This window comes from Panthera leo, chromosome D3, assembly GCF_018350215.1.
Source record: "Panthera leo isolate Ple1 chromosome D3, P.leo_Ple1_pat1.1, whole genome shotgun sequence".
NCBI lineage: Eukaryota > Metazoa > Chordata > Mammalia > Carnivora > Felidae > Panthera > Panthera leo.
This window is the reverse complement of record NC_056690.1, coordinates 45,378,073-45,401,378: the sequence shown is the minus strand read 5'-3', so window position 1 is coordinate 45,401,378 and position 23,306 is coordinate 45,378,073. Positions and strand designations below refer to the sequence as shown.

Genomic DNA, 23,306 nt, shown 5'->3' with positions numbered 1-23,306 from the left:
ACCAATGAGGGTGGGCATCATCCAGTCAGCTGGGGTCTAGAACAAAAAGGCAGAGGAAGGGCAAATTCTCTCAGCGTGAGCTGACACATTCATCTTCTTCTCCCTCAGACATTGGTGCTCCTGATTCTTAGGACTTCAGAGTCAGTCTGAATTATACCACCAGATTCTGGTTCTTCAGCTTGTAGAGGGCATATCATGGATCTTCTTAGCCTCCATAATCATGTGAACCAGTTCTTATAATAATCTCCTCTTTTAACATATATCCTATTGGTTTTGTTTTTCTGGAGAATCCTGACTAATACATTAAGCAATAGGTCTAATACCAAACCAAGTGTGGTAAAGAATAGAGAGAAATAAAAGTCTTGATATAGTCCTCAAGAAATATAGAATCAAGTTTGGTAGGGCCAAAGAAACAAGAAATAATGATTAGCATGTGGTTAGATGAGTCAGGGAAAGCCATTGCACTGTAACTAATGAATCCTATTCATTGATTCATTTCATTTATTCACTCGCTTATAAAACATTTCCTGAATTCCAAATGGCAGCAGGTGATTATGCTAGTGAGGAATGTCCATTCTTATCAGAAAGTTCCTGGTTATGCAGGAGCCATCTAATTCACCCTTTGCATTTGGATTGGCAGTTTTCTTTTTCTCTATTTTTTAATTGTTCCATTTCCAAAGACTTCAAGGTAGTCGTGGAATGTGGCTTTCCTTTTCAGAAAATCCAGTGCCAGCATTGTTCCCTCAGGCCAGCAATTCCCAGGCTTTGATATTTTAGTTTAGTGGTGACCATTATATTTGTTTTCACAGTGAGAAAATCTAAGTAATTTTGGGCATGGTTCAAGGTTACATGATGAAGGCATGGACCCTATCCCTGAACTCACCAGCAAAGGTGAACCATAATTAATGAGCAATGATTGGGCATAGAGGTGAGATAGGGCCAAAGTCACACCTTTACCGTTCAGAGAACTTGCCAAGTAGACTTCAGCCTTTTGACAATGACCCCATTTCCTCATTTCTCAACCTGGAATTATATGCAGCTTATTTTTCTTTTCTTGCTTAAAGTATGGGCACTGCAATTGTCAGGGTTGCCCATATCATCCATGGCTAAATCCACAGTTCTGTTCTCAGTCCTCATCTTACTTGCGTTATCTGAACGGTTGACACAGTTTATCAACCCCTCCTCCTTGAAACACTTTCTTTACTTGATCTTTTTGGGGCACCACATTCTCTGCATTTTCTTGCTACCACCCTGGCTGTTCCTTTCTGTTGTCCTCTGCTGGTTCTTCTTCATCTCCCCAACACCCTAACATTTGGAAGCCAAACCAAGCTCATGACCATTCCTCCATACCTGTTGTGATCCTGTTTCCCGACCTCAGAAATGCAACTCTTTCCTTTCAGTTGCTCAGGCTAAAAACTCAGAGTCATTGTTGACTCCTCTTTCCTCTCACACTCCACACCCTATCTGTTAGAAAGTTCTGTCAGTTCTGTCTTTAAAATGTACCCAGAATGTGAACCCTCTCACCACCTCCGCTACTTCCCTGGCCAAGTCACCATGTCTCTTTACTGGAAGCTACAAGTAGCTTTCTCCCTGCTTCTTCCCTTGTACCTCTAAAATGCACCCATAACACAGCACAGTGAGTCTTTAAAATATGTCATTTCATGTCATATTGAAATGACATATTTTGCTCAAAATTGTCCAATAGCCCCCATCTCACTGAGGGAAAAGACAGTCCTCGCAATGACTTACAAGGCCTTCCATGACCTGGCACCTAAAAGTTTTCTGATTTCATCTTCTATTCTTTCTGTTATGATGCCTCTCCAGCCACACACCTGCTTTCTGTTTCCCCACCGTTCCAGGAATGCCCCTAACTTGGGAATTTTATACTAACTATTCCCTCTGTTTGCAGTGTTCTCCCTTCAGGGAGCCATGTGGCTCACTCCCATACCTCCTTCAGGTCTTCGCTCAAGTATCACCTTATTAGAAAGCTTCCCCAGCTAACTTACAATTGCAACCATATCTCTCATCCCAGCACTCTCTTCCCTTTTCCTGTTTAATTTTTTCCCATAGCACATATCATCATTCGATATACTATTTATTTTACTTATTTACTGATGTTCTCCCTCTCATCCACAAAATGTAGTCTCCATGTATACAGGGAATTTTTGGTGCGTTTTATTCATGGCTATATGCCTAGCACCTAGAATAATGTTTGGCATATAGTAGGCTAGAAAATATTAATAAGTATTTTGAATGAATGGTCATATCTTGCTTCAAGGCCATGTGATGAAACAAATCTCAAGTACAGCTCAAACACAAGGCTCTGAGGAAATGATTTCCATGACCACTTATCTGCTTACACTACCCCAAAGAACAAGAAGCTGTATTGTTTTTGCTTTATTTTGTTTCGATTCCCTTATACATCATGTTCTTATATAATGTATAAGCATGTCCTTAGACAATGTATACAGCCTGTCCTTGTATCCCAGGACAGCTGTCCCTTCCCATTTACTCTGCTCTATTCTCCCTCCATCATGTGGTTTCTCCACCATAGTATAGTCTGTTCTTTCTAAAGAGGAAAACTACCTTACTAAAATGTAAATAAATCTTAGAGTTGGCCTGTACGTCAGAGATAAGTATAAAGCAATGAGACAGAAGCAGAGATTTTCCATTATAAAAAAACAAACTATTTGAAAAACCAGGAATTAATTTTTTTTTTTCCTGCTCTTGACCTTGAGCAAACTGGGCTGGTTAGTCTAGGGTAGAAATGGAATGGGGCTTCTAGCTGGATTGAATGTGTCAACTGGGTGTATTAGCTGCTAATTTAGGATCATGATATGCTTCAAATAACATTTAAATATCTGTATGCTGTATTGTTGGGGAAAGTTCTCAGTTATATCCTTCTCACCCTGCATGTCAGCAAAACAGTCAGGGTGGATCTGTAATGTCTATGCTTAATGCACTCTAATGGGCTGGTTTCTACTAGTCACAGACACATGCCAGTTTTTGTTACAGTTGATGCACATGGTCACTCACAGTACCTTAATGTAGTTTAGCTCACTGACCATGATTTATATAACCTGCAGTTTCTGTCTAGTCGACTCATTCATTCTCTCAATCCTTGAATCATCTAAACCTTCCTTAATAATTTCACCTGCATTTTGTCTTCTAGTCCAGAACTTCCCTGTTCATTCTTTAACCCATAGAGAAACCATCAGCCAGTTAATATCACCACATTATCACCCCAGCCACCACGCTCTTGCTCCAAATTCTATTTGAGTCAATCCTAGAATCTCCAGCCTTTCTTCAGAGTTAGGTCTCCTGAAAGATTTGTCCTTCTCACTCTTTTCAACACTTACGATCCCAATACTGCTTCTAGGAGCAGAGGATGTACACTAAGGCCCCAAACAAACAGTTTTGCCCTACACTTAATTTTCACAGACTCCTCTGTAGCCTGCCTAAGGAGGAAGGGAAGATAGCTAGGATAGCTGTGAAGGGCATTGCCCAGGGACACAGGCCCACTTAGAGACTGAGCTTAGTAATAAGATTATAGAATGCTTCCCCTCCTCCACATATACCCCCACCACTGCCACCAACAGGGCTTCAGTATAATAACAGTGGCCTACAGCTGAAAGAGTTCTGAGAGACAGGTTTTCTCTAAGGTGAAGTACTTAGGAAAGCCCAAAGTTAACAAGGGAGATAAAACGAGGATGTAAGAGAACTTTGAAGCTTCTGGCACCTACAGCTCCAGCAAACATTAAACACAGCCCAACTCCTAGCCAGGTTAACACAAAATCTCACACTAATGGCCTATTACCTGATACATCACGTGAGGCTTTCAACAAAAAATTACACGGCAAAACAAACAAACAAAAAAACACAGCCTGAAGAAAGAGAGCAAGTGTCAGAACCATACATAGATATAACACAGTTACTAGAATTATTAGACAGGGAATTTAAAATCATTATGTTGAATATGTTAAAGGCTCTAATGGAAGAAAATAGGCAACATGCAAAACAAGTGGTTAATGTAAGCAAAAAGATGGAAACTCTTAAGAAAGAATAAAAAAGAAAGGCTACATATAAAAAATACTGTAACAGAAGTGAAGAATATCTCCAATGGAATCATTAGTAGACTGGATATGAATGGGGAAAGAGTCAGTGAGCTTTCAGATACGTCAATATAAACTTTTCAAACTGAGATGCATAGAGGAAAAACAAGTGGAAATGAAATAAAACAGAACACCCAAGAACAGTGAGACAATTACAACAGATGAAACTTATGTATAGCTGGATATCACAAGAAGAAAGTGAGAATGGAGTAGAGAAAATATTTGAAATTATAATGGCCAAGAACAGACACCAAACTACAGATTCAGGAAGCTCAGAGAATACCAGGTTGGATAAATATCAAAAGGTATATACCTTGGCATATCATACTCAAATTTCAGAGAATCAATGACCAAGAGAAAATCCTTAAAGAAGCTAGAGAAACAAAACATCTTACATATAGGGAAGGAAAGGTGTGAATTACATTGGGCATCTCATCAAAAGCCATGCAAGCAACAAGAGAGAAGAGTGAAATATTTAAAATGTTGAAAGAAAAAACCGACCAACCCAGAGTTCTATATCCCTCAAAACTGTCATTCAAAAATGAAGGATGGGGTGCCTGGGTGACTCAATCAGTTAAGAGTCCAATTTGATATTGGCTGAGATAATGATCTCGTGGTTCATGAGATTGAGTCCCACGTCAGACTCTGTGCTGACAGAACAGAGCCTGCTTGGGATTCTCTCTCCCTCTCTGTCTCTGTCCCTCCCCCATTCACCCTCTCTTTCCCTCTCTCTCAAAATAAATAAATAAACTTTTTTTAAAAAGTGAAGGAGATTATGTGTGTGAAAAACAAGCCACAGACTGGAAAAATATATTTGTAAAACACACATTTGATAAGAGACTTGTAGCCAAAATATGCAAAGAACTCTTAAAACTCAATGATAAGAGAACAATGAAGCCCAATGAAAAAGTAGGCCAAAACTGCTCTTTTACCCTTTCCACCAACACAGGCTGCATTCACACCAAAACCATGAAGAAGGCCACCCGAGTCATCACTGAGAAGTACTACACACTCCTGGAAGTACTTCCACGCCAATGAGCACACGTGTGAGGAGATCACCATTATTCCCAGCAAGAAGCTCACAACAAGATTGCAAGCTATGTCACACATCTAATGAAGCGGATTCAGAGATGCCTGGTGAGAGGAATCTCACCACACTGCAGGAGGAGAAAAAAGAATTATGTTTCTGAGGTCTCAGCCCTGGATCAGGAGATCATTGAAGTAGATTCTGACACTAAGGAAATGCTGAAACTCTTGGACTTTGGCAGTCTGTCCAATCTACAGATTGTAGACACTCAGTCTACAGTTTTGATCAATTTCAAAACACCACGTGGATCTGTTTGAATCTTTCTATTGGGCTGTATTATCTTCAATAAACCTTGGACAACAACAACAACAACAGAAAGTAGGCCAAAACCTGAACAAATACCTCACCAAAGATGATATACAGATGGAAAATAAGCACATGAAAAGATGCTCAATATTATATCTTTATAGAATTGCAAATGAAAACAACAATGAGATCCTGCTACACACCTGTTCAAATGGAAAAAATCCCAAACACTGACAGCACCAAATACTGACAAGGATGTGGAGCAGCAGGAGCTCTTACTGCTGGTGGGGATGCAAAATAGCACAGCCACGTTGGAAGACATTTTGGCAGTTTCTTACAAAGCCAAACATAGTCTACCATATGATCCACCAATTGTGCTCCTTGATATTTACACAAATACATTGAAAACTCATGTCTACCCAGAAATGTTCACATAAATGTTTATTCATAATTGCTCCAAATTAAAAGCATCCAACATGTCCTTCAACAGGTGAATGGACAAATTGTAGTACATCCAAAGAATGGAATATTATTCAGTGATAAAAAGGAATAATCTATCAAGCCATGAAACGACAGGAAGGAACCTTAAAAGCTAATTATCAAGTAAAAGAAGACAATCTGAAATGCCTACATATTGTATGATTCCAATTGTAGGACATTCTGGAAAAAACAAAACTATAGACAATAAAAATATCAGTGGTTGCCAGGGGTTTGGGAATGTGAGAAGGGGTAAGGAGTCTTACTGTAACACTGGAGTCTTTTAGGATGAAACTATTCTGTATGATATCATAATGGTGGATACATGTCATACATTCATCAAAACCCCCAAATTTGTACGATACAAAGAGTGAATCCTATTGTAAACTACGGACGTTAGTTAATAAAAATGTATCAACACTGGTTCATCAATAGTAATAAATGTACCACACCAATGCAAGATGTTAATAATAGGGGAAACTGTGTGTGGGTGAGAAGTAAGGAGGTATATGAGGATTCTGTATTTTTCACTCAGTGAATGCTCTAGAAAATACAGTCTAGTAATTAAAAAAAAAAAAAAGTGAAGGAGAATAAAGACCTTGTCAGACAAAACCTTCAATCTGGAAGCTTCTGAAACTGATACAGCCTGCTGAGTTTGGGGCACACTTGGCAGACTATAGAAATTTAGCATTCCTGGATGTGAAGAGACTTCACCACTTTGCTCAGTGTGAAAAAGTAATTATGGGCCCCAGTTCGGAAAAGTAAAGATGTGTATTTTATCAATATAGAGTGGAGACTAGCATTTGTTGGCATATGACTGATCCTGTGCTAGGTGCTCATGTGACTGATTCTGTGTTAGGTGCTTAACATGTCACATTATTCCGTTCCTCTCTTCCTTCCTTTAAAGAAGATACAAGGTCCTTAAAGAGCTTACTGTCTAGTAGAGGAGACTGGCAATTGTAGGGTAGTCCAGTATTGTGAGGTCTATGTGCCTGTGATAAGGAGATTATAAGGTATGGTGGCAGCACATGATAGAGTACATATCCAGCCTTGAGGGCACAGGAAAGGCTCTTATGGGAGGTGACATCTACGTTGACCTGAGGATGAGTGGCAATTAGTCAGGTAAGGGGGAGGGGAGACACGGGGAGAGAAGCAGATTCCAGGCAGAGAGAACAACCTCTGTGAAGGGCCAGAGGTGAATGAAAGTCAACAGTGTTCAGGATAGAGAGAACTTACAATGCCAGAACTATGGAAACCAAACATGATGCCGGGGTGGTAAGAAAGGACTAGATCTTGCCAGCCAGGGTGAGAAATATCCTGAGGGCAGTGAGATGTTGTGTAAGGAGGGGAGTAAACCAAAATTACTTGCTCTTCCCAAAGATGTCTCTGGATGGATTGTGGAGAATGGGCCAACCTTAGGGACAGAGGACTCTTACAATGATCTAGGCACCCAAACTAGAGATGGAGATATAGCTACTAAGCTTCAAGAGAGCTGGAATCAAGAGCTGAAACCTGGCAGTTTATTTGATTGGAGAGTGGTGACAAGGAGAAAGAAATTCGAGAGATAAGTTTTCTGGAGACACCTGATGGCATCTTTAACTGAGTAGAAAACAGATCTGTGAGGTTAGAGAGAGGAAAGATGATGGTTTCCGTCTGGAACATTTGGTTTTGAAAAGCCTGTGGGACATGGGTTAGAGTGTATGGACGTGAAACTTGGAAAAGAAATTTGGGCTGGAGAGAAAAGACTTGAAAGTTGCTGGCATAAAAGTAGTGGTTAAAGTGGGAGATTTATTTTTACAACAATCATTAAGGCAGATATTTCTCTCCCTGTTTTCAGAAGAGGGAAGCAAGGTTTGGAGAGCATAAATAATTTGCTCAAAATCAGTCAGGGAGTGGTGGAGCCAGGATTTTTAACTGGTACGTTTCCACTGCACACCATTGTTTCTGGGTAAATGCACTGTTTCTGAGTAATCTGATTATACTGCTCCTATGGCTTTTTTCCTCCCACATCTGAGAATTCTGGAAAACATTCCTCCTTGTCACAGAAACTAACCTGGAGAAATGTCACTGTTCACAGCTCAAAACTTCTTTTTTGGAAGCTAAGATAAAATGCATCAACTTCTTCATGAGAGTTTCCTTTCATCTGGACGGAATGATGCCAATGATGCTTGGTCTATGAAAGGAGCCCTGAGTGTCCTTCCAAACCAGACCTGTAGTGGGGACAACTCTTGCCATTATGTTAACAGTCTACCTCCTCACGCACTAAGCTGACATTGCACACGTCAGATAAGTGGTGACAGAAGCAGCCAACCCATTCCACTTGCTGAAACAAGGCTGGCTCCGGGACTTCTCGCTCTGTGTTTGACCCATCCTCCATCCTGTCACTTGTCTCCTCCTCATGGAGATTCCCAAATCTCCCTCAACCTGGCCCACCAACTCCACCTCCTTTCTCAGTCCTGATAGCACCAGAGTTGAAGCCTTTTCTTATTTTCCATTCAGAGGGAAACTGGATGTTCTTTGTGATGACCTCATCTCTCTTGGCATCCCCCTTCCCACCCCCATCTCCCAGGCACTGTCATTTTCATTTGCATGGCCTCTGGGGTCTTCAACTATGGAGGGACCTGCTTCATAGCTGACACCAAGGCTCAAACTCTAACCTCTCACACTTTCTCATATAACATCTCATCTGCTGGTGGAATACATTTGTTTGTGATTACAGGCTGCTTACAATACCATTGCACAGGGCCTTATGTTATGGCCCAGCGCCATGAGAAAACACATTAGTAATTTTTTATGACCCTAATGCAACCATGCAGGATTTCCCTAAAACAGAAAACATGAAGGGATTTTATTGTCTTGCACTATTAGATATCCCTTATGGCTGATGCATGTATATTAGAACTAACAGAACATAGGATTTTCCAGACATTTTGGGCTGAGAGGTTTCTGACTCTAATTAGTGAACATCCCTTGTTTATCTGCTCTGGGGGACATAAAACACACAAGGAAATTACAAACAAAAGGCATCAAGGTTTTGAATGTTTCTCTTGATATATTAACTTACTCCTGGGCTTAAATGAGATGCTCTTAGTAAGCCACTTCTGAAAGTAACTGTGAAATGATAAAAATTGGAAGAGACTGGTGAATTCTCAAAGATTCTTACTGCACCTCTTTGAAAAATAGCATACAACATGGACTTCAGTTAGACCAGGACACCATCTGGCTCTCCTATGGGGTGGCTCTCTGTCTCTGTCTCTGTCTCTCTCACGCATGCACACACACACACACACACACACACACACACACACAAGCACACACATGCATACACCCCATCAAATAAAAATGTCTAAAAAGAGAATAGTGGACTTTCACTTGGCCTTAAGAATAAATACATACATTATTTCTATATAAAAAAAACATTCTATGTTTGGCACTGTTAATGGCGTTCAATGTCTACCCAGGAGTTTTTTGATAAACTAGCAGGAGAGAAGTTGAGAGTTTCTAGCTCTCTCAGAGGAACTACACTGGAACATTTTAATTACTTTTCTGTGGAGGACATGCTCATTCTAAATCTGGCAGCTCTTAGAGGCCTCTCCACCCAGCTGGGAGTGTGTTCCCAAGTGCCCAGGGGGTGAAGGTAAGTCAGCCAAGAGTATGAGAAGACAACAGACCCCAGGCAATGAACAAACCCTATCTAATAAAAGGGCTTAAATTAGAATATTTGGAAACATTTTTAATACAGAGTGTTAGTAGTTGACACGGTGGTGTCAATTATTTAAACTCTGCATAAAAGTGTGACAGCTACCTTTTCCAACTGCCTATCAGCCTTCAAATACATGCATCCCATTGAGTGGCAAAGGGTGAGAACCTGGCCAAGCATTTCCGTAGTAAGATCCATGGGAAAAACATAGTAGACAAAGCAGAATAATAAAGTACAATGATATTTGGGTTTCACATCAGCTTTGCTATGGTTATAGTAACAAATTTTCCAAGGCTCAAACAGATTTAACCTCCCTTAAAAAAATAGTATATTGTGACATACTCTGGGGAAAGTGCTATTCATGGCATCTTACCCCTCACAGAATGGAAAAGATGGGTTTGCATTCTATCACTTCACCTGTCACCTTCCCTGGGGTTGAGTGTTACCCACCTGTTTCCCATGGCTTCCAGGGAACACAAATGGGCTCGCCCTCAGTGCACAATTGCACTGATAGGCAACATGGAAAGTGCCCTTAAAATAATAAGACTGATTTGTGTGTTGCCTTTTTCATATCTGGACTCATCTACGTTGTCATTTCTACACATCGGTTTTGCTGAAGGCTATGTTCTCAATACTATTCTGTAAATACTGAAAAGTATTTTCATTGAACCAACCAGATACTGTAAAGGAGCTCCAGCTCAGCCACCCTTCCAGCACCTCACAGGAAGAATCTGCCATCAGAAGGAACTGGGATTATCTAGGAGCTAACCCCAGGAGTTAGGCTTTAGGCCATCCGTTCCCTTGGCATGTATTCCTCCTTGGAGAAAAGATCTTTTCTCTTTTCATTCACTGGACCTATGATTGAAGTGGATAGGTAACCCCCAAGGGCATACCAGAGACTCACTAATCAACCCCATTCTGAAGGAGAGAGCACTGCACTTTTAGTATATGTTGAGGGTATATACATGACAGACACAGATACGGTGTGTGGCAACTTGATATTGACTGTGTTGTAATGAATAAAATGTGTCCAGGGCTTACTGGACTGGACAATGCCTCTGAGAAGTATTGCCATGAAGTTATGACTGGAAGCACATTTTAATCGTGTTTGGCTCATCGTAGCTCAGTTTTAGATCATGTAATCTGTGGAGAGCATCCATTGATTGGCATATTCTCCTAAATTCAGTTACAATTTATGAGATGTGGAAGAGAGAAACTCTACTGACAGCAATTACCTAGGATTCATAGGACTTTGCTTACTTCGCAAATGCTCTTTCAGTGGTTGACTTTTGCTTGCTCCTGTCCAACCCAGGTTTGGCTATTCTTAGACCTGGAATTAAATCACTGAAGTCTAGTCTTCTCAGGTTTCCCTCCTCCCTGGGAGAGTAGATTTAGAGTGATCATAAGAAAGTCAACTCATCCCTAATCATTTGGCCCGAAGAGACCCAGAATGCTCTTCCCTCTTCCTTTTACAATCCTTCCAATAAAACTTCTCTACTTTTTTTATCCCTAGGTGGAGAGCGCTCTCAGAGAGTTCACACAGTGAGTGTGGTTTGTGCATTCAATAGTAAGATCTAATCATTGCCTCTTGAGGGCTGAAAAATGAAAACACTGGATAAGAGCCCACCTTCTGGCTTCATGCTTGTCAAGAACAGGATCTATTAGACTTTTAAAGAAATACTGATAATAAAAAGCAGACTAAGTGAGCTATGTGAATTGGCATCTAATCAATTATTTTCTGAGCTCTTTCTCCCTTAAGTTACTCAGAGCTGCAAGAGCAAACAAGATTTTACTGTTTCTAACCCTCTTGCCTTCCACAAAGCTTGGGGAAATATATAAGCCTGTGTATGCCCCCATTCTTTTTGGGGATGTTTTATTATCATCATCTCCATTGTAGAAGAGGTCATATTCCCTTTAATTAAAGTGCATACAAGTCAGAAACTCCCCAGCCTGCATTTCCCAAGCATCAAGAGGTACAAGGCCTGAGCTTTCCTCCCATAGCCCACCAACAGGGCCGGGACATCAGTGGTGTGAGGACGAGGACAGCCGCCAGCCAACCCAGAGCACAGAGAGCTCAGGCTGCTTTCTTTTTCCCACATCAGTTCTTCACTGTATTTGACCTAGAAGTTTTGGATGCGGACAACACTGCATACTTGGAATAATACTTTTTTTCTCTTTAAACCTTTTGCCCTATAGATGATTCATTTCTCCTGGGCTAAAATTGGACTCATCCTGAGCATCTTTGCATGGAAGACATTCCAGCATTTGGAGGGTCTCATCACAGATTGGTTGCACTGGATGCTCTGCTTTGCCTTCACCTCCTCTTCTACTCTCTCCATACTCAACCTCCACCCTTTGCTTCTACTACATATATCATTGGAAGAAGAAACACATTTGTGATTTTCCCTGAGTATGGGCCAATTTGTTATTTTAGCATGGGTGTGCCTGGTTTCATAAGGTGCATACCAGGCAGCTGAAGAATGATGTCAATTTTGACCTGCCATCTGTAGTCCCCACCCAGGAGATTTTTAGAAGCACCAACTCCTCCAGCTCCCCAAGGTCATCTTTGTTAACCTCTGTTAACCCTTAGAGAAGCACAATAATGCCAAAAGAAATCACAAAACACAAGGAAAAGGCAACTAGAGGGTATATGGTAGTTAAAAAAGATTTCTATTTTTCTATTAAAGTAAAAAAAAAAAGGCTACTATCCAAACTTGGGCCTGAGATAGGTGTGCTTAATGCCATTGTCTGGCTTTTGCCACAAAATACTTCTCCTACGAAAAAAATATGGGATTACCTAAAGCACCCAGTTACTCTTACTAAGTTCAGATTTTCTTAAAATTAGATTGAGAAAAATCCATTTCTACATGTAGTGTGCATTACAGAATAAGCTTAAATGCACATGTTTCCAGGCCTAGTCTGAAATCCTGTTGGGTAATTCCAGCCAGGCCTTGACCCTGGGTGTTGTGAGGATCAGGAATGGTGTTACCAGTTATTGCCTATTTTGTTAGAAGCTAGAGTTGAACTTGGGAGCGTGATTAACACTAGCTCAATTTTCCCCTCCCTCCAGCCAACCACTGAAATCACTAAGGCTTCTGACAGGATAAACATGTCTGTTAGTTTGTTCCTAGGAATTATCCTATACTTTTTGTTGCAATATATTACTTTTCCCCTTTCATCACTCCCCCACCCCCACCCCAGCACCTTTCCCCTCCACTCTTTACCTACTTAGACCTAGATCTGAAGCCATGGAGTCTCCTGGGAGTCTATTCACATATGTCAAAGCTCAGTCAAGGTCCCCCTGAGCTGGAACAGAGCTCATTCTTCCTGTCATAATTTTCTGTTCCCAGGGTCTTTGTTGTCTGTTTCTAGTGCTTAATCATTATTCCAATAGAAGAAAGCAATTTTTAATATTTTTAATAAATAATTCAGGAATCTGAATAAATACCCACATTTTCAAAGGAAGTCCATAGCTTCCTCCTTTCCCAACCCCTCTCCATAGTCAACAAACATTTGTGGAAAGCCTGTTATGAAGCAGCTGCTCATCTGGGTCCTCACATTTTATTTGATCGTCACCACCAGCCATTAACCGCACATGTGGTAGGTTCTCAGGGAATGTGTTCTGGTTAAATGGATTACCTTATAGAGCAGAGTTATTAGCCTAACTTTAGAGCTGAGGAGACTGAGGCCCCAAGTAGTAGTTAAGCAGTTAAGTGACTTGTTCAGACTGTGCATTGGCTGAATTTGTCTTCTGTCCATCCCTTTCATTGTCTTGGTCATATTCGTGTCTGTTGTTAAAGCTTCCATTCGGCTAGTACCACAAATAGGGCTGTCTAACATTCTGTCTCATTGCTTCAGAAAGGCATGGTGCTATTTATGGAGAGAACATGGGTTACTGACCAGCGTGGTGTTTTGCCTTTTGGCCTTTGGAATGCAGTCTACAGCATTTTCTCCAGAAAACCTCACACAGATTTGTGTTTGCAGAAAGGGGTCCAAAGGCTTAATTATTTTTTGGGAGCCCTACTATTTGTCCTTTGCTAACCAGGTCATCCTTCAGACAGAAAAAATGTTATGTATGACCCAGCCAAGGCTGCTGCTCAATGGGGTTGACAGCAGGCCAGAAACTCAAAAACCCTGCCTGCAGGCCTGATCATGTCCAGAGAGTGAGCTGACAGAAAGCAACTCTCTGAATACATCCTGCATGCATCTGTCTCCTCTATGCCTTCGTTCAAGTCTGGAAGAGTTACGAAAAAATATGCCTACTTGACCCTTTTTAATGGGCAGTTGCATTGGTTCCTCTAAACGAGGAAGAGGCAGCCTGCCTCTTCCAACAGAAGCAAAGTAGAATCTGATAGGCATTACAATGGCCTTTATATTTCTGTGATTTACAACATTTTCAAATGTGTGGTTCCATCACTGTCAGTGACAGCTGCCACATCTGTTTCTCTTGGGAGGTGGAAGTAGAAGTGCCACTAAATAAAAACTTGGGAATTTCAACATTTGTTCTTTCTGTTTTCCCAACAATAGTTTTACAGATATGTTCACATGACTAAGACTCTTGCTCAAAACCCCTAAAGCACTTGAGAGTAAATTACAAAGGAGCCAAGTGTTGGCCCCCCTCATTCTGCAGCAGTGTGTTCTTGGGGGTCTCTTGAGTGAAGAGGGGCACAGACAACTGTTTGATCAGTGAGTCCATCAGAACTGTTAGCCATGCTGATCCTGAAAAGAGAGAGCAACTCAGAAGTCTGGTGGGGTGGTCTGTCTTTCATTCCACAAATATTTTTTTGTCTTCATACCATGCAGAGCAGTGTGCTAGGTAGAGAAGGACTTGAACGCTGGTTATCTTCAGCTCTCCTGGTCAGTTAACACCTATCAAGGAATCTCTGTACTCCAGAATATGCTCCAGTTCCAAAAGTGGATGTCAGCATTTTGTAGTCAATTCAGACATAATGTATGTGTCCTTAAATATCAGCAAAACCACAGTTAGAGTGGCAATGATCATCTAGGTTGGTGGGTCCTCTCATGAAATCAACATTGATTTTACCCTTTCTTAGTGTAGAAATTTGTAATGTGTTCTCCTTAAACACACACACACACACACACACACACACACACACACACACATACACACGTCAGTTTATTTGGAAGACCACACACAGCTAATCATTTGTATAAGTTGTACTAGATCAAATGGGAGAATGCATTTAAAAGGCTTCATATGTTATGGCCCCCAGTAAATGTGAGTTGCTGTTATCACCCTGTCACATCATCATCGTTGTCACCATATTCTAGTGTTTTCCTTGCCCTTGATTAGAAGTTAAATCAATGGGAGCTGAGAACTCAGGAAGTAAAAACTCGTCTTTGTACCTTGATGTGTACTTTTTAAGATACAAAGTGAAATCTAGTTTGCCTCTGATTTTAAACTGAAGGCCTTCCAATGAACAGCAATGAACATTCCATTTTAAATGGGATTATTTTAGTATCTGTTAAAGAATCTGAACAATCCACTCAAAGAGCATGTGTTACATGCTCTGTGTCTTCTTTACACCCACCTTGGAAGTGGGGAAGAGAAGGGAACCAGCATTTATTGAAAGTGTGCGATGTTCTAGGCATTTCACCTATGTTTTAGGATTAATTGTTTTCCCCCTAAAATTCATATGTTGAAATCCTAACCTCTAGTACCTCAGAATGTTACTGGATTGGGAGACAGGGTCTGTAGAAAGATAATTAAGTTACAACAAGGTCATTAGGATAGGTCTAGTTCAACCTGACTGGTCTTATGTAAAAGAAGAGATTAGGACACAGACACACACAGAGAAAAAACCATGTGAAGACTCAGAGGGAAGACAGCCATCTATAACCTAAGGAGAGAGGCCTCAGAACAAATCAACCCTGCTGATACCTTCATCTATGACTTCTAACTTTCAGAATTGTGAGAAAATAATTTCCTTTGTTTAAACCACCAACTCTGTGGTATTTATTAGGACAGCCTTAGCAAATTAATACAACATATGTTATCCCATTGACTTTTCTGCACAAACAAATGTTGGGTCATTGGGGTTTTTGGTTTTTAGTCTTTTAAGTCTCCTTTAGTTTTCAATTTCCACTTGCATCTCCCTCTCTTTTTTTTTAATTGAAGTTTAATTAACATACAATGTTCTATTTGTTTCAGGTGTACAGCATGGTGATGATGTTTCTATACATTACTCACTGCTCACCATGGTAAGCATAGTCACCATCTGCCACCATACAACATTATTACAGTATTATTGACTATATTCTCTATGCTGTACTTTTCATCTCCTTGACTTATTTATTTTATTCCTGGAATTTTGTACCTCTTAATCCCCTTCACCTATTTCTCCATCCCCCACCCACCTCCCCTTTGACAATCACCAAGTTTGCTTTCTGTATTTAAAAGTCTTTTTGATTTTTTGTTTGTTTGTTCATTTGTTTTTTAGATTCCACATGTAAGTGAAATCATACGGTAATTGTCTTTTTCAAACCAATGTATTATTATCATAATTTGTAGGTAAGAAAACTGATGATTTGAGAGATAAGTAACTTGTCCATGGCCCCCAGGTTGTCAAATAGCTTGGCCAGGCTTCAAACCTAGTTCTGCTGGAGGATACCTGATATATGGTAATATTGTAACAAATATTAACTCTTGTCATTTATTATTGCTATTGGCCTCAGAAAGATAATATCCAATTCAGATAAGCACACTACCAAGAGATGAATTTTATGTAGATTAATGGAGGTATTTCATGTAAAGAAGGAAGGAAATATACTGGTTTTCTTGTAGGAAAAGCAGGAACCCAAGTCCCACAAATATTGCTCAAACTCAGCATGAAGTTGACCTTAGCTTCTTAGCCATAGGTTATTATAGAAGCCTCCAAAATACATAGTTTTAGATATCAAATGTACATTGATTTATAAGCAGAATAAGAGGTCTTTTTGGTGGAAATATGTTCTGTAGGGATAGTGTTAGAATGCATTTACACCCACTCTAAAACCCAAAATTCTTTTCTAAATAAGACCTTAGAAGTGTTTGCCCTAGTCAGTCAAAATGGCCCCTATAATATGGCCAAAGATTAAAATTTATGTTCACAATTGTTTTAAACCAAGATATTACTCTCTGGCTTCTCAATCATATTTTTATTCTTTTTGTACATCTCATCAAAGCATTTCGATTAGAACAAGTCATTGAGCAGAGAAGCCAAAATAAATAGTTGATTTAAATTACTACAGTGAAGGGACCACAGTTTCAGTCAGGCCTAAGTTATGGGGACTTTTAATGATTCTATGAGGTTCTAGTGTTTATGGAATTGGCTTGTACATTGATTGTTTTTTTCTTCCTGATTTATTTCTGATTTCTAAAGTCAACCCATGAATTTCTTAGTCTGTCTGGTCAGAATTTTTTGATGGCTTCTCAGAGGTTCCAGACTCTGAGAACCTCATAGATTTGCAAACCTTATGGCTTGCTTTGCCTTGGAACTCATTAACTCCTGTCACTTAGCCTGAAGCTGGTGACCTCTGCCTAGCAACCTGGCCACATTACCCATGTTTGCTATATAAGAACCAGAGGTGCCATCCAGCTCCACTGTTTCCATCTCTGCTTCTGGAATGGACCAGACGATGCTGCAGTCAAATGGAAATAAAGCTAGAATACAATCCATCCACAATGTAATCTTCGTTCATGTCTTTCTGGGTGTATCAGGTGATCTGGGTGGATCAGGGGACATCATGGAGTGGTTGAGTGCACAAATTTTGGGCATGGGCAGAATTGGTTCCAGTGTCAACGGCCACCTACGAGTCACATGACTCTGGGAATGTTACTTAATCAACCCGGACCTCAGTTTCCTTATTCATTTTTTTCTTCCTTATTTGTTAAATGGAAATAACAACTATGTTGCGGGTTTGCTGAAAAGATTAAGAAAGTAACATAGGTGAAGCATCTGGGAAAGTGACATGTGGTAGGTGCCTAATAATGAAGACCGTAAACAGAAGTTTGATAACTTCACCTAATATAACTTCCAGTGCTTGCTGTGTGGTTGAAATTTCATTTGCAACACAACAAAGCCGCTTATATTTCTACAGGGAAAAAATACCATGGCAGCCTGATGTGCAGTTGGGATTTAACCTCACATAAGACCCAAGAGTCCCTATGGAGGGCATTCTCCATGTGTTTCAAACTTGGTGCATCATCCACCAAGCATGTTCCCTCCGGAAAAGCAGGAGACCGCCCAAGGTTTGGATAAGTTCAGGGAAGCATCTGAACTTTTTGGGAGCTGTCCCATCAAAACTGGAGTTGTCTGGGTTTTGACCGCTGGGGCCAATATTCTTTTCTGTCTGGACTTTTAAAAAAGATCAGAACATTGGGTTAGTATTCCCAGTTCTCTGTGTCATTAGAAGCTCTTAAGCACGAAGATTCCACTAATTTCAACCAGAATTTTGTGGGTAAAAGACATGAGTAATGTGAGAAAATGAATGAGGACATTGGCACTCACTGGGGGAAGTTAGGAACTTCAAGGAGAAAAATAAAAGCTGTCTTCATCAGCCAGCCTAAGTTGGAGGGGTTTTTAGGATATGTGATTGTTCCCAGCACCCTGTTTTGAATCTCTCTTACATTTCATAAAGTCAGAAAGTTTGGGTTTGAATTCTGTTCGAATATTAACAGATGGGGTGACTTCTTACAGCCTTCCAAGCCTCAGTTTCCTCATTGGTAAAAGGAAATATTAATAAGTATTCTATAGGGCTGTTGATTTGTTCGTTTATTCATTCATTCAGTTGGTCTGGCACATAGCGAGCACTCAGTAAATAGTAGCTCCCAGAAAGTTTCTGTGGAATCTTTGTAATTCCATGTACCTGGATTTCAAGGAAAATTTCACATTTGTGTCCCAACTTTTTTTATTTTGCTTAGGAATACATTTTCACCTTTATAAAAAATGCATTTGACCCTTTAGAGCCCTCAGAGAAATTTTTTAAATAGAAAAATGTGTGTCCTTCTAAAATCAAACCAGTGTTGGGGCACTTGGGTGGCTCAGTCAGTTGAGCGTTAGACTTCGGCTCAGGTCTTGATCTTGCAGTTCATAAGTTTGAGCCCCAGATTGGTCTCTGTGATGACAGCTCAGAGCCTGGAGCCTGCTTCACATTCTGTGTCTCCTCTCTCTGCCCCTCCCCTGCTCACACTCTGTCTCTGTCTCTGTCTCTCTCTCTGTCTCTCTCTCTCTCAAAAATAAACAAACATTAAAAAAATTTTAAATCAAACCAGTGTTATTGAACCTCACTAAAATGTTAGTTAGGCTCAGTCTGTATGTTTCTCAATTCACTTTAATTACCACTCATACAACTTAGCTACATCCAAATGTGTCTACAGGGTCAAGCCATCAAATGGCTTGACATTCAGGAAAGAAGCATGCTCAGTGACGAAGAGCACAGGCCCCAGCTCCATGAGGGTCCCCAGTGCTGCTACATATACTGCACACCATGAGGGTGAGCAGAGTGTATGCAACTGTTTGCCTTCATAGAGTTTATGACTTTGCATGGCTTTTAATACTTCCCTCAAGTAGTATCATTCGCCTCTCAAACTTTAATAATTCTTTTTTGAGTAGTGTCTTTCTGTTCTCCCCTCCCCCCCCCCATCATTTTGATTTCTAGTCTATTGTCTTTCAGAGTCTGGAGTACGCTCCTGATTTATCCATGACTGAATCTTGCACTACCCTGAAGAAAACTGTGATTTGAGTAAATACCGCACATTGCTTTCATTAATATGTCACATTAAATTTAAAATCTCAAGTGCAAATCAAAAGTTGGACATCTTAACATTGTTCATACTTCAGGAAAGTCTGCGAGCTGGGAATAATTTTTTCTCATGGGCCAAACACACCACACACACACACACACACACACACACACACGGCAGATTCTTATGGTTCCCAACAGTTTTGTTTTGCTTTGTTTTGTTTAACCTCCTCACCATCAAGCATATAGCTCACCCCATGAATGAGCAGCATTTTCTCCTCAAGGGCAGTGATTCTGTGGGTAGGGCCACATGTAATTTGAAAAAGTATATTCTCCCACCCCATGGTATTGAGAATCATGTCTCCAATTGCATCAAGAGAATAGGATTCCTTCTGCCTGCTCTGATGGCTTTATTGAGAAAAGCTTGGCCAGAATCGTCATGCTTTGAAGTCAGCAAAATCAGCACCTTAATCTGTTTTAGAGATAAAGGGTCCCATTGGAATTCTTTCTTGAGAGCTTGCCTGAATAGTTACCCTCGACATCCCTGTTTCACTCACAGCCTTTCTGCTGTCATCATGCACTCACCATAGTGACCTGTTGCTAGGTCAGTGATGTCCCCTGATGGTACCAGGAAACCTTCCCAGCCCCTCCTTCTTGTAGAGAAACAAAGAGAAGGATCACTAGACAAAAGCTTGAGATTTCCTTATGAAAACATAATGATTCTCTGAGAGATTTTATAGCAGGCCCAGAATAAAAACAAACAAACAAAATAAGAGAAAACAAACAGAAAATGTTTTCCTCATATTCATTCCATGAAGAGTTCAAATTTCTCAACAGCAAAAATAAGTCAGGAAGGCTTATAAGGGAAACAGAACAAAGCAAAGCTCTTGGGGAACAATTCTGAGAATGGCCCACTTCCTGGCCTCGTGTGAACTGTCACCTAGGAGAAGGCACAAAGTGAGGACATCATTCATGGCCTGCCTCCTATCCTTCTCATTTCCTCCATGAGAAGAACAAAACTGACATAAAGCAAAAAGAGATGGGTACCACTCACCACGTCAGGAAAGAGAATCAAAGAGCAAGAGAAAAGGAAGAGAGGGAGTGACCGGTCACATCCAGGGGCCTAAACAGAAACTCATTTTCCAGGAGAGGAAGACTTTGTCCAGCCCCTCACGTGGGATCTGGGACCTCCAGGCTGCTGAGTTTGGGGCTGGCAGCAGCTTCTCAGAATCTGCCTTTTGAGAGTAAGTGATGCTTTCCTTCCAATAGATTTGACTAAGCTAATTATGCCTTTGCAGTTGTTCCTACTTAGAGGGAAAGGGCAGCATTTTATCAAGAAGATGGTTTTTGACTGCTTGTGTCAACCTGCTCTCCTCTTTTTTGAGAACTGCCAGTTTCCAGAAGTCATTTCCTCCCGGCCTGGAGTTGCAGGTACAATAGCACACAAAAAAGAAGAAACGAATCATCATCATCATCATCATCATCATCATCATCATACTACATAATAATAACCGTGGCCAATTCTATGACCAAATATTGAATTTATTTTTTAGCCTTCATAGATATTAATAGTTGCCACTGACACTAACTGACCTGGTTTCTCATTACAACAAAATTCGATTTTTCTGGAATGGATTTGGGATTCTCCCACAGAATGGTGGGAAAAGACAGGCAGAGTAAGAACATAGTTGGGCAGGGAAATTTGAGTAGGTTTCTTAGCAACCTGTTAGATTCACATTTGAGTAAAGAATCCGACTAATTTGGAAATACTGCTTATCAGAAACATGACTACTGTTCAGTGGAAATGTGTGTGCCTAAAGGAGAGTTAAGCTGCTGTGGGTGACTAAGTTCACAGGCATTGTCTCCTATGGCAGCATTCTGCAGATTTAAAACAGGTGGATGGCCAGTAATTTGCCTTTTGTGAAAGTAACATTCTGTTAAATGTGATATTAATATATCATATTTCTCCAAGAGCAGGCCATGCCTTGCAGGCTTCATCTAACGAATTCTCCCAACATCCCAGGAGAGTGGAACATGAATGGGAAACTGATTTGTTCATATGTGGCCAGTAAAGGTCATGATTTCCTAACAGGAAAATGGAAATTCCCCCCAAAAATAACAACAACAACAAAACCAACTATACTGCCAAGGTAGGGATTCTGGCGAGATGTTCGAAGGGGGTGAGGTAGTAAACAATGATGTGAAATTCAACTTTGAAGAAAAGTTTGGGGAGAGCTAACAGAAAGCTAGAAGGTGGGGTGAGTGAGGAAGAAATCTTGGGTGCTTTGGGAGGGAGAGAGGTTGAGAGAGAGAGAGAGAATGGGAAACTGACTCTGTGTGACAATTCTTACACAATTAGGTTATTATTTATACAGAAAATTATGCTCCCTTGAGATTTGGTTGAAGAGTCCTCTTCAGTCCTGTTTTTAATGGAAACATCTTACTGTTTATTAATAACAATAGCTACCATGTAGTGGGTGCCTACAAAGTGTGGTCGGGCTGATTGCACAGAATCCCTCCAACAACTGGATGACATCTGCATTCCTGTTATTCTCATCTAACACAAGAACCTGCTGTTGAATGACTTTCTGAAGTCTCAGGGGTGGTAAAAGTCAGGGCCAGGGGCCAGGCCCACTTCTGTCTGCTCGTAAAGCCTCTGTTCATACCCACGGCATTATGTATTCCTCGTCTTCTCAGGGCAGGTGAGGCATAGCTAGAAGGAAAACAGAGGTCACATTTAGAGGGGCTGAATAATGAGAACAACTTATACCCAAACTTTAGACTTTAAACTGTTGACTCGAACACAGGCGCTGGTGGAAGCAAAGGGATCTGGTAAAGAGAGAAGAAAATCATATGTGGTAATAACACTGTGTAACTCATTTGTGTGGAGCATCCAGAGTTGTAATGGATCACGTCGTCAGTGGAGGCCCAGCCATGTCGTGTGACATCATGCATGTAGCTATCACCGCCATGGCCTTGGTGGTTTGTCTCTGTCAGCCACAGGGCTGATTGAGTGGGAGAAGAGCCCATCTCCCACCAGTGATAGAATTTTTTTAGACTTGCCCTGTCCATTTGTTAAATGTTTATTTATTTTGAGAGAGAGAGAGCATGTGCATATGCACACAAACTGGGGTGGGGCAGAGAGAGAGGGACAGAGAGAGAGAATCCCAAGCAGGATCCGCATTGCCAGCACAAAGCTCAACTCAACACTCGAACTCATGAACTGCAAAATCATGACCTGAGTGGAAATTGAGAGTTGGATGCTTAACCAACTGAGCTACCCAGGTGCCCTATCCTTGTCCATTTTTCACAGAACTCCATGTTATTACTTTGTTGACCCATGAATTGAGCTATAGCCGTCTTTCTCTGCTCAGGGATTTAGCCCAAGCTGCCAAAGGGGTTCAGTTAGAAGGCAACTGGTGTGTGCCCACCCAGTGTGGCATCCACAAGCATCCTTCCTACCAACACCCCAGTTAAGGTTTCTCCTGTCAGAATGAGCTCCTCTCCTGAGGGCTCCACCCCAGAGTCATGGGGTGGCCCTAATCTAAGGTCTAGGTCCTGCCATTGAGCATTACCTCAGATGCTCCTTGTGTTATCTCACTGAGTATGTTCTTTAGTTTAAGCCATTATGAAAATAGAACTCAAGCAGCCTATTTCTGCAGGCCTGAATTTCAGGTGTGAATCTTGGGCTTATACTTGCTAGCTGTGAGATTTGGGACAAGTCACTTAAAAACAGACATACAACACCTTTCTAAATCTTGGTTTCCTTATCTGTTGTATGTGGATACCAGCAGCTAACTGAAAACCAACTTTATTTTTTTTTTCTAGCATCCCATTTGTAGGACAAAAAAATAAAAAACAAGAAGTCAAATTCAATTTTGGGGTTTCTTTTATAAGCCAATTTTTCAAACTCACCTGTGAAGATTTAGCCTGAACTCCT

General features: G+C 40.8%; 1 pseudogene; it reads left to right on the top strand.

The window, feature by feature from the left end:
- Positions 1-5,003: 5,003 nt before the first annotated feature.
- On the top strand, positions 5,004-5,456 carry LOC122203114 (annotated as a pseudogene).
- The last annotated feature ends 17,850 nt before the right edge of the window (positions 5,457-23,306 follow it).